This window comes from Engystomops pustulosus, chromosome 2 (assembly GCF_040894005.1).
Source record: "Engystomops pustulosus chromosome 2, aEngPut4.maternal, whole genome shotgun sequence".
In the NCBI taxonomy this organism is placed as follows: Eukaryota; Metazoa; Chordata; class Amphibia; order Anura; family Leptodactylidae; genus Engystomops; species Engystomops pustulosus.
Genome location: NC_092412.1, coordinates 123,396,265 through 123,409,553, shown reverse-complemented (window position 1 = coordinate 123,409,553; position 13,289 = coordinate 123,396,265). Strand labels below are relative to the sequence as shown.

General features: G+C 43.3%; 1 protein-coding gene across 1 annotated transcript in view; it reads right to left on the bottom strand.

Annotated features, from left to right (window-relative positions):
• Window positions 1–13,289, bottom strand: part of TMEM132E (transmembrane protein 132E) — a 304,419-nt gene that overhangs the window by 48,747 nt on the left and 242,383 nt on the right. The gene's annotated exons all lie outside the window — the stretch shown is intronic.

The window sequence follows — 13,289 nt, the reverse complement described above, 5'->3', positions numbered from 1 at the left end:
CCCCTATGTCTCCGTTCTGCTGCTCCCCGATGTCTCCGTTCTGCTGCCGCCCCATGTCTCCGTGCTGCCGCCCCATGTCTCCGTTCTGCTGCTCCCCTATGTCTCCGTTCTGCTGCTCCCCTATGTCTCCGTTCTGCTGCTCCCCTATGTCTCCGTTCTGCTGCTCCCCGATGTCTCCGTTCTGCCGCCCCATGTCTCCGTTCTGCTGCTCCCCTATGTCTCCGTTCTGCTGCTCCCCGATGTCTCCGTTCTGCTGCTCCCCGATGTCTCCGTTCTGCTGCTCCCCGATGTCTCCGTTCTGCTGCTCCCCGATGTCTCCGTTCTGCTGCTCCCCGATGTCTCCGTTCTGCTGCTCCCCGATGTCTCCGTTCTGCTGCTCCCCGATGTCTCCGTGCTGCTCACCGTGTTCTTCAATGTGTTCTTCACATGCTATTTTGTTCGCACTGTTCCGCGCGTATCTCCCGACAAGTAAGCAGATGTGCCGCACATCTGTAATCTATTCTTCACTCTGTTTTTCACTTAAATGATCCTGTGGTCACTGTGTTCAATGTTTTTATTCTATTCTTCATTGTTCTTCACTGTGTTTTTTTAATTAAATGCTCGATCTCGAGCAGGAGAAATACTCGTCCGAGCAACGAGCCGTTTCGAGTACCTTAATACTCGAACGAGCATCAAGCTCGGACGAGTATACTCGCTCATCTCTACTCAGATCTCATAATTCTCTGCTGCTGCTTTTATAAGGTCAGGCAGAACTAACACAGTTGTTTGTATCCGGCCGCCCCACACTCCACTCCCACCTACCATTAATCTATGAGTGATAACTGACTCATTCTGCTACTGGACCAGACCATACTGTGGATAAAACAATTTCCCCACCCTTCCTGTAGTGTATACCGTAAATACTACATAGGCAAAGAAGTAGGAAAATTAACTCATCCTATCCAAGCCAGAGACAGCCATCTATTGACAGCTGCAGTACAGAGCACGGTCATCTGGATACCTATCTCAAGTGCAGGGGTATTGTTTGTGGAAACATAACTGAAAATATTAATGATATATATGTGAAAACACTGTCAGAAATCATATTGTACTAATAAATGCAAAATCTAAGCTGTAAAACTGGTGTGAACTTACTATTTGATTTGACACGGGTATTTAACAAATGTGAATGAAATGTTCTTGCAGTGGCTTATAGAAAGGATGGCGGGTCACTTCTATTAAACCTATTTCAGAGTGCTGGATATTTTTATTCAGATGCCTTCAACCTAATGAGCATTACAGATGATTCATCCTGCAAGCAACAACCTACAAGTCACTTTTGAGCTCGGTCTTTACAGGCATTAAATTGCTCATTACTCCAACAAACATCTTTTTTAAAGATACAAAGATCCAGAATGTTAGCGAAGTGCTCTGAGTGGTCTACCTCTGAGCTCGGTGGCTTCATGCCGTATCCTCAGAGATAGTGGCACACAGAAGAAACTCTGATTAGGGGCAGCGAGCACGTTGGGCCTAATAAAATGCTACACGGCACAGCATATGGTTTGTCTCGGTTATGCTAATAACCTGAGCAATTACTGCAGAACAGATGGTACAATTGTAAATGTGTCTCCTTGGGGACTCATTTCTCTCTCTCGCTCTTTAATAGTTTTGTCCCTCTCACTCTTCTCCTTTGTACCAGCCTGCCAGAAGAATTTTCCTTGTTGGGAAAGAATCAGTGATTTTGCTTAGACAGCCTGTGTAATTATGTGGTTTGTGATCCTTCGTATGTCTGTACACGAAATGACTAAAGTCTGGTCTAGAAAAGTAGGCTTGCATAGTTCTGGTTATAATGTCCCATATGACATCACAGATCATTGATAGTTAGATTTACAGAATTACACGGTACAAATTACATCCATGTCATTAAAAAGCATCTACCTGTTAGCTATGCAGGGATTGTAATGCAGAGTGAAAATATATAGTTAGGTCCTAAAATATTTGGACAGGGACACAATTATTTTTTACCTGTTTACTGAAACATATTCAAGTTATATAATGGATATGGCCATCAAACCTAAACTTTCATCTTTCATTTGAGGGTATCCAGGTTAAAATTGGATCAGGGTAAAGTACTCAGGAGTAACTGGACAATTCACTCAAAGAATGATTGGTGTGGGCAATACCTTCATTATATCATACTCAATTTAGCCGATAAAAGGTCTGATTTGAGGTTTGTTGCTTGCATTAGGAAGACATTGCTGTGAAGAAAACATGCTATCTATGGGGCTCTCCATGTAGGTGGATTTTAAGCTGTGAAAAAGACCCATTCAAGAAATTTCTACAATATTAGGAGTGGAAAAATATACAGTTTGGTACATCCTGTGAAAGAAAACACTTGTAAACAATACTACCATGTAGGTGTAACAATATCCAAATCTACCATAAAGAGAAGACTGAAAGTAAATACAAGCCACTCATAATCCTCAAGAATAAAAAGTCTTGGATTCGAAAAAAAAGATTGGACTTGCCTTCTAAAACATGTAAAAAGTTCAGCACAAGTCTAGAAGAACATTCTTAGGATAGATGAAATCAAAATTAACCTCAAACAGATTGGTGGAAAAAAAGAAGTTTGGCATAGGCATGGTACAATATATAATCCAATGAATGGCATATCTGTAAAACATAGTGGAGGTAGTATGATGGCTTTGACATGCATGGCACTTGGTCCCTAGTGTTTATTGATCATGTGACCCTTTTGTATAAGAGGCCAGACCATATGCCCAGGTGCCTTTACAAACAGGAGACAAAGCTAGGGAGAGGCTACTGATCTTCATAGGCAGGTACTACCTTTTCATGGCAGCTAGGTAGGGAGGCTGCTGTAATTAGGGGCAGATGGAAATCTGAAAAAATTGCCCTTTATAGGGCACTTTGAAGAACTGCATGCTGCTACTCATTGGTTGTTATAGTGCAGGGCTAGTGTCAGCAATATCTTAAAGGAGCAGTGTTAGAACTATTTCCATTTTCAGCATCATATAGCGATACCTTGCAGGACAAGACATAGTACTATTTGCTTTACCAGAATCATCCAGCACTACCTTAAAGGAGCAGTGTTAGTATTATTTGCATTTACAGCATCATACATTGTTCCATTACACTAACAGTACTATTTGCAGCAGTGATACCTTACAGTACCATTGTTAGTAGTGTTTTCATTGGCAGCATCATACAGTTTTCTGTTACACGAGCAGTTTTAGTTGTGTTAGTACCATTGTTATTACAGTGCCTTTGTTAGCTGTATTTGCATTCACAGCATCATAGTGTTCTGTTACTCAACCAGTTTTAGTAGTATTAGCATCAGTGTTACCTTACAGTTCCATTGTTAATACTATGTGCATTGACAGCATCATATAGCGTTGTGTTAGCAGTCTTAGTAGTTTAAGCATCAGTGTTACCTTACAGTACCAGTCTTTGTACTATTTGCCTCATACACTACTATAGTGTAAGTCATAGTACTAATTTAATATCCTTATACAGTACTTTAAAGAAGTTCTATTGTTATTACTAATTTCACCTATATTCTCCTACGATAATGCAGGTGTTTTAAAACAAGAAAAGCAGAAATGAAGGAATAGGGAAATGGCGCCCGAGCTGCTGAAATGGTCAAATTTCGAATTCACTGGATTAACCCCTTAACAACCTGGCCCTTTTTTGTTTTTCATTTCCATTTTTCCCTCCCCACCTTCAAAAATCTATAACTTTTTTAATTTTACACATAACGAGCTCTGTGATGGCTTGCTTTTTTGCGTAACATAATGCACTTCATAGTGATGGTATTTAATATTCCATGCCATGTACTGGTAAGCGGGAAAACAATTCCAAATGCAGTGAAAATGGTGAAAAAACGCATTTACGTCGTTTTCTTGTGGGCTTGGATCTTACAGCTTTCACTATTTGCCCGAAATGAGATGTCTACTTTATACTTTGGGTTGGTACGATCACGGGGATACCAAATTTGTATAGGTTTTATAATGTTTTCATACATTCACAAAAATTAAAACCTCCTGTACAGATTTTTTTTTTTTTATTTTGCCATTTTCTGGCGCCAATAACTTTTTCATACTTCAGTATACGGAGCTGTGGGTGGTGTCATTTTGTGTGAATTTTGATGACGTTTTGAATGCTTCTATTTTTAGTACTGTATGACCTTTTGATCACTTTTTATAGAATTTTTTTATATTTTTCAAAATAGCAAAAGAGTGCCTTTTTGACTTTTGGCGCTATTTTCCGTTACGGGGTTAAATGCAATGAAAAAAACGTTATTATATTTTGATACATCGGGCATTTTCTGACGCGTCGATGCCTAATGTGTTTATTATTTTTAGAGTTTATTTATATTTATATCACTTCTAGGTAAAGGGGGGGGTGATTAAAATTTTTATGTTTGTTATTATAATTTTTTTAAGTGAAAGTAAGGTTTTGTGGTTTTCCCATAGCTTATTTTAATGTGATGAAATAGCTAGGTCTGAACACCCAAAGTGCCTTTAACTGCAATGAGAGGAAGGGTAGTTGGTTTTTCCTTTTTTTTTAATCCTTTATGTAAATAACTGGCTCTGAACATCCAAAGCCCCTTTAACTGAAATAAGAGGGAGTTTGTGGTTTTCCCATGGCTTCTTTTGCTGCTATGAGAATAAACAACAGGGTTTTAACACCTGTAACAGCAGTGAGATTTTATCTATGTTTATAAATGATTTATATATATATTTTTTTCTTTTTAGCCCATTTTTGCCAGGGTAACTGCTCTGTTTTTAACACTACACTACATCCTTCTATGCTTTACTACCTCCATTTTACATCCATTAGTTTATGTTCAGGGTCAAGCTCATGTTACGTACCAAATCTATCGTTTGACGTACTCAACATACCCAAATTTTGATCATTGCTACCATTTTGAGGACTGTGCAACATTTTGGACACTTTTTATTACATTTTTTATGTGATGTAAAATGGTGCAAAAGTAGGGTTTCGGATATTTGGGCGCTATTTTTTAGTTTTAATCGAGTCCAATGCTCGCAGCATCAGAAGGGTTAACGCCCACGATTGGTGCTAGCACCGATCGCCAGTATTAGTGGTGGGTGTTTGCTGCAAACTCCACTTGTGTATGAAGAGGACTTGAGCCCTCTTCATACACCCCTTGCACCTCAGCGGCGTACATGTATGGCGTGGAGCGTGAAAGTGTTAAAAATGCTTTAGTTCCTCACATTTTTAAGCAATCATTTTGTTTAACCGTCTGAATAAAAATGTCTGACCTTCAATGTATCTGAATTGTTTTGTTCAAAATGTATTGTAGATATGTACAGAACCAAAATGAGAAAAACGTTGTCTCTGCCCAAGTATTAATGGACCTAACTGCAGTACTTTTTTTAACCCCTACCCACACTTGAACATAAAAGTACTAAGCTGCAGAAAATGACTTCACGCAAACTTCAGTACCATTACTTCGAGATCAAAACATCAAAACCTAAGAATTGGCGATTTTTATGAAAATGGGGAAAATTCTACATAATGTTCTAAGCCTCATAACATTCTAAAAAATGAAAGTATGAAATGAATGATTGTAGATAATATTTATTTCCATTTGTTAAAATATTATTCATGGAACATCCTATAGGGAGAAGACACAAAGGTCTGCAGGCGGAGCCTCCACGTTTTATTAAAATATCTTAATCATGGCATTGTCCGATTCAATTTTCCAACCCGCTGTGTCAAGGTAAGACTTAATCTCTGTTTCAATTTTTGTTTGCCAAGTTCCCAGTTTTTTCCGAGGTTTTACCGCTACAACATTTTTCCCTGCCAGTGGCTCGATGGTTTTCTAACGCAGGAAGAACTGAATGCCTGTCAGTCCACAATTGCCAATTCGCTGAGGAGACGGACAAACTCATAAACTTTCTTTTCATGGTATAAGGTCTACAGTCTCTGCTTGATATTTAGAGAATCGTGTGAAAAGCCAGCTTCATCTGCCAAGTGCGGCAGCTCTGACTTCTCTCTAATAAAAAGAATACACAGCTAAAAAAAAGAAAGAACAAGAGCTAATTTCTTACGAAAATGACTGATCATATGAGCTCTATTTCTACTCATTATAAACATTATTGAAATCTGGCCCTGGACTGGAGATAGCCAAATCCATCTGCCACTGTTCATCATCATTGGCCCCTAGCACCAAAAAGTAATAGCAGATAAGTGTAATTAAGAGCAGTGAGGTCACAGCATCACTAAAACTTGGCACCCTGTGTCGGAATCACATTCAGGCACTTAATAGCAAACAGCAAACAGTAACTTCCTTTTCAGGGATAGGTTTTTGTAACAGGTATGATGAGATGTTTTTCATATATACTTTATTTGTTTTTCTGTTTATTTGCTTAAACATTTTCAAGGAGCATAATATTGGAATGCTACTGTTAAAAGAATGCGTTCCTTTATTTCATTAGGCTGCTTTCACACAAATGTACGCAGGGCCGGATTATAGGCGGGGCTCCCGGGGCTCGAGCCCCGGGGCCCCCACCATTTTGCCCCCCCAGGGGGCCTCCACCGGATCGCGTTCCCCGGTCCCTGACTCCTCAGCCGCCTGCCCTCGGCACACGTCACCACCTCCACGGATATCCCCTTGCATGTCTTGCCCGCCCACCTGTCCGCCCCCCGGCACAAGTTACCGCCTCCCCGCCCTTCAGCTCCATGGCCGAGCCATCCGCCCCCTGCCCGCCCATCCCGCAGCCTTACCCTGCATCCCCCCGCCGCCACCCTCCTCCTGCCCGAACAGGCAGTCATCCTCCGCATCTCCCACTCCTCCCCGCCTGAACATCTGAACATTCAGCCGTCCTCCGCTCCCCGCGCCCCCCACCCCCGCCGGAACATTCAGCCGTCCTCCGCTCCCCACGCTCCCCCCCCCCCCGCCGGAACATTCAGCCGTCCTCCGCTCCCCGCGCTCCCCCCCCCCGCCGGAACATTCAGCCGTCCTCCGCTCAAGCCCCCCACCCCCCCCCCCGCCGGAACATCAGCCCTCCTCCGCTACCCGCCGGAACATTCTGCTGTCCTCCACTCACCGCGCCCCCCCCCCCCGCCGGAACATTCAGCTGTCCTCCGCTCATCGCCAAATCCCCCCCCCCGGAACATTCTGCCGTCCTCCGCTCCCCGCGCCCTCCCCCCCACCCCACCGCCGGAACATACAGCCGTCCTCCGCTCACCGCGCCCCCCCCCCCGGGAACATTCAGCCGTCCTCCGCTAACCGCGCACCCCCCCCCCCCCCGCACGGGAACATTCAGCAGTCCTCCAGTCCCCAGCGGCCCCCGATGCCAGCTGGAACAAGCAGCCATCGTTAACTCCCCCCGCCCGAACACCCTCCTGATGGGACAGCCGAACAACCTAAAAGGGTAAGTATACATTACATATTTATTTATCTGTGTGTATATATGATGTATATACTGTGTATCTGTGTATATATGTATATACTGTGTATATGTGTATATATGCATCTACTGTGTATCTAAAGTGTTTATATGTATATACTGTGTATCTGTGTATATATGTATATACTGTGTATATGTTTATATATGCATCTACTGTGTATATGTGTATATATGCATCTACTGTGTACATGTGTATATACTGTGTATCTGTGTATATATGTATATACTGTGTATCTGTGTATATATGTATATACTGTGTATATATGTATATACTGTGTATATGTGTATATATGCATCTACTGTGTATATAAAGTATATATATGTATCTACTGTCTATATAAAGTGTATATATGTATATACTGTGTATATATGATTCTACTGTTTATATATAGTGTATATTTGTATATACTGTGTATATGTGTATATATTGTGTATATATGCATCTACTATCTATATGTGTATATACTGTGTATAGATGAATATACTGTATTTATACATGAATATATTTGTATAAGCATATATATGTGCACATTTAAATATACCGTATTTTCCGGACTATAAGGCGCACATAAAAGCCTTGGATTTCCTTGGAAATCCAAAGTGCGCCTTATAGTCCGGTGCGCCCTATAGGTCCTACTTACATAGGTCCCCTCTACCGGAGACAGCAGATCTCCAGCGGGAACTGCAGACCACGCGGCACGAACAACTTCTGCCGCGTCGGTCTGCAGTTCCCGCTGGAGATCTGCTGTCTCCGGTAGCGGGGATCTATGTAAGTATGCCATTCTCCACCTCCCGCTCACCTTCCCCGCTCACCTTCCCCGAGTTCCGCGTCTTGTCTCGGCGTCACGTCTTGTCCCGTCGGGTCTCCGCTCCGCCCCCGGACCTCCGCCACACCCCCGGACCCTGCGCCTTATAGTCCGATGCGCCTTATATATGGAATTATTACATATTTAAGGCGCATCGGTCTGATGCGCCTTATATTCCGGTGCGCCTAATGGCCCGGAAAATACGGTATGCATATATATATGTATATATGATGTATGTTTATATGCTGTGTGTGTGGTATGTATGTATATGTTCTGTATACTGAATGTGTGTGTGTGTATTTCCCATATGTGTGTGAAAATGCTGTATCTACTGAATGTGTCTGTATTTGCTGTATGTATATGCAGCATGTGTGTATATGGTGTTTTTATACTGCATGTATATGTATATATGGTCAGTGTATACTGTATGTATGTATATATATATATATATATATATATATATATATATATATATATATATGTGTGTGTATGCCGTATGTGTGATGTATATATACTGTATGTGTTTGTGTATACTCTGTATTAGTGTATAAATGTATATGGGTACATAAATGTGTGTATACTTGTATATATATGGGTGCAAGCATATGAGTGTAGAAATTTATGTGTGTATATAAAGGTGTGAATATATCAGTGTATAAATGTGTGTAATTGTATAAACTGCGGGCTGCATGTCTGGTACGGGCTGAGGTGTATGTTAAATGGGACTGCATATCTGGTAGGGGTGAAGGTAGATACAACGATGTGTTACTGGGGGTGAGGCGGCTGTCTATAGATGTGTTACTGGGGTGAGGCGGCTGTGTGTAGCTGTGTTACTGGAGGTGAGGCGGCTGTATGTAGCTGTTTTACTGGGGGTGAGGCGGCTGTATGTAGCTGTGTTACTGGAGGTGAGGTGGCTGTATGTAGCTGTGTTACTGGGGGTGAGGCGGCTGTGTGTAGCTGTGTTACTGGAGGTGAGGTGGCTGTATGTAGCTGTGTTACTGGGGGTGAGGCGGCTGTGTGTAGCTGTGTTACTGGGGATGAGGCGGCTGTGTGTAGTTGTGTTACTGGAGGTGAGGCGGCTGTATGTAGCTGTGTTACTGGGGGTGAGGCGGCTGTGTGTAGCTGTGTTACGGGAGGTGAGGCGGCTGTATGTAGCTGTGTTACTGGGGGGTGAGGCGGCTGTATGTAGCTGTGTTACTGGGGATGAGGCGGCTGTATGTAGCAGTGTTACTGGGGGCAAGGCGGCTGTATGTAGCTGTGTTACTGGGAGCGAGGCGGCTGTATGTAGCAGTGTTACTGGGAGCGAGGCGGCTGTATGTAGCTGTGTTACTGGGGATGAAGCGGCTGTATGTAGCTGTGTTACTGGGAGCGAGGCGGCTGTATGTAGCTGTGTTACTGGGGGTGAGGCGGCTGTATGTAGTGGTGTTACTGGGGATGAGGCGGCTGTATGTAGCTGTGTTACTGGAGGTGAGGCGGCTGTATGTAGCTGTGTTACTGGGGGTGAGGCGGCTGTATGTAGCTGTGTTACTGGGGATGAGACGGCTGTATGTAGCTGTTTTACTGGGGATGAGGCGGCTGTATGTAGCTGTGTTACTGGGGATGAGACGGCTGTATGTAGCTGTGTTACTGGGGGTGAGGCGGCTGTGTGTAGCTGTGTTACTGGGGATGAGACGGCTGTATGTAGCTGTTTTACTGGGGATGAGGCGGCTGTATGTAGCTGTGTTACTGGAGGTGAGGTGGCTGTATGTAGCTGTGTTACTGGGGGTGAGGCGGCTGTGTGTAGCTGTGTTACTGGAGGTGAGGTGGCTGTGTGTAGCTGTGTTACTGGGGGTGAGGCGGCTGTGTGTAGTTGTGTTACTGGAGGTGAGGCGGCTGTATGTAGCTGTGTTACTGGGGGGTGAGGCGGCTGTATGTAGCTGTGTTACTGGGGATGAGGCGGCTGTATGTAGCTGTGTTACTGGGGGCCAGGCGGCTGTATGTAGCTGTGTTACTGGGGGCCAGGCGGCTGTATGTAGCAGTGTTACTAGGAGCGAGGCGGCTGTATGTAGCTGTGTTACTGGGGATGAAGCGGCTGTATGTAGCTGTGTTACTGGGAGCGAGGTGGCTGTATGTAGCTGTGTTACTGGAGGTGAGGCGGCTGTATGTAGTGGTGTTACTGGGGATGGGGCGGCTGTATGTAGCTGTGTTACTGGGGGTGAGGCGGCTGTATGTAGCTGTGTTACTGGGGGTGAGGCGGCTGTATGTAGCTGTGTTACTGGGGGTGAGGCGGCTGTATGTAGCTGTGTTACTGGGGGTGAGGCGGCTGTATGTAGCTGTGTTACTGGGGGTGAGGCGGCTGTATGTAGCTGTGTTACTGGGGATGAGGCGGCTGTATGTAGCTGTGTTACTGGAGGTGAGGCGGCTGTATGTAGCTGTGTTACTGGGGATGAGACGGCTGTATGTAGCTGTGTTACTGGGGATGAGACGGCTGTATGTAGCTGTGTTACTGGGGATGAGGCGGCTGCATGGAGATGTGTTACTGGGGGCGAGGCGGCTGCATGTAGCAATGTTACTGGGGATGAGGCGGCTGTATGTAGCTGTGTTACTGGGGGCGAGGCGGCTGTATGTAGCTGTGTTACTGGGGTGAGGTGGCTGTATGTAGCTGTGTTACTGGGGGTGAGGCGGCTGTATGTAGCTGTGTTACTGGGGTGAGGCGGCTGTATGTAGCTGTGTTACTGGGGTGAGGCGGCTGTATGTAGCTGTGTTACTGGGGATGAGGTGGCTGTATGTAGCTGTGTTACTGGGGATGAGGCGGCTGTATGTAGCTGTGTTACTGGGGACGAGGCGGCTGTATGTAGCTGTGTTACTGTGGGGATAGTGGATAGTGAGCAGGAGGACGTGTATGCACGCTGCACTCAGTGGGGGCCTCCACCAGATTTTGCGCCCAGGGGCCCCCACCACCCTTAATCCGGCCCTGAATGTACGCTATGCCTGGGCTAGGTCCTGGGCTTAGTATAAGTTTGGCTGGAAAGGTGGAGTGGTGAGCGCTCCTCACCCCTTCCCTTTCCATAGCGAGCGTGCTGCTGGGACATTCTTACGGTAAAAGATGGAGCATGCTCTATCGTGGCACTCGTGTGTGTTCACACTACCATGCTATGTACAATGGATGTATACTTGCTGCTGTTCATTCAGCTAGCCAATGGCAGCAATATTTGTGTGTGTAAAAAAGGCCTAAGATTTTAATATATATTACTTTTTTATCATCTATGAAGGTATTGCACACAGGAGAGATCCCACAAAAGAGTCAGCAAAGTCTGGTTACAATCCTGGTATAAAAATGCATTTTTACAGTATTATTTTGTTGATATTATTCCCTAAAACAAAGGTATGAATATCCTGTCTGCAGCTCTGTGAAGTAAAAACTGATGACAGCTTTCCTAAAATATAAATGATGGTTAGCCATATTGTTTTTTGTACACAATGTTGTTAATCTCCACAGGAAGGACATCAACATCTTATGTTTTTTGTTTATTTTCCCGAATATGAATAACAAAAATTGGTTAAATATCTGCAGAAAGTAATACCTTACAAGATTGTGTGCCATGACTGCATGAGGCCATTACAACATTTTCATGGCACATAGAAGTTCATGAAATTGTCATTGCATCTGAAAGTGCTCGATTTTACCATGGGGTATACTGTAGACTATTACATATATAATTGGTCTTTAATGTCCCAGCAGTAGCTGTTCAGGGAAGGTTCCTCAGAGGCAGTATCCCTGCTGGTGTCCTTGTTATCTTGCTTGATTCTCTTTCCTCCCAGCTCTGAGATGCTTGACAGACAGCCTAATGGCAAACACATCTTGGCTTATTTCTTAAGTAACTCCCAGAATAGACATGAGAACGATGAGCTTAATTGGTCACCACTTCCCCATGTCCTCCACTATAATTGTTTTGTCGGCAATGTTAAGTGTCAGTGCCTTTATCACCTATCTGTGCCCTGGCATTATGGGAAAAAGTCAAATGAAGCAAGTGAAATGTATATTGTTTATATCCCACTGGAAATATTTCATTATGAGGAAGTCATTTCCATTGAAATATAAAATATTGGATTCTTTATCAGTCTCATGTTAAAGAAAGACTTATCTTCACTGTTGGAATTAGTATTATTATTCGGCTGACTGAGATAAAGCCTGCTCATGCGAATTCTCATCTTGTAAACTGCTGTAGGAAAAGATCATTTGTGTTCCATATTTGGCAAGAAAAGAGATGTGTACTGCCCAACAATTAACTCCAACATGTATTGAGATATGGTCACTTCTGGCTTAGATCTCAGTAGAAAATATTTGCTGCAGGTTTGTACATATAGTCCTTCTGAGCCATACTCTAATGTCCACTAATGTGGAGAAACCCGTCTAAACCAATAAAGGGGAATGAATCAAAGGCTTCGTATATGCTGCTGTTTTTGACCAGTGATCAATTACATATTTTTCCAGATTTTGGATCAGCTCATAGTTGGCATAAATTAGATTTTCTGGTCATATGCGTCAGGTTAGGACAATGGTGGGAATACCGTTTTATTATATTCACCTTAGTAAACCTGGCATAAGGCATACATACTGAAAGATGGGTATAAGCAAAAACCACACCAATAGAATATGACAAGGTTCTAAATTGTTATTGGGCAGATTTTGCATGTAGCTCATTGGTACTGATGTAAAATATGCAACAAGCTCTGTTCACACCCCCACATATAAGATCTTATTTATAGCATTAATTTCTCCACATGACTATATTTTCATGCATGAAGTATACTCAAACAAACTATGTTAGTTAAATTATTCCAATACTATACTGAGTCATGCTTATATCATGTGGTTTTTGTTGATAGGTACTATTTTTCTGTGTCTTTTCATAGTGTATGCACGGCTAATTCAAAGCACTTTTTTATACATATGGAAACATTACTGAGAATGAGATCCGATTGACGGCAGGTTGCAAAAATGATTAACATTTTTTATTGTAAATCTTAGTGTATTTAAATGAAAATACTGTAGATTTACTGC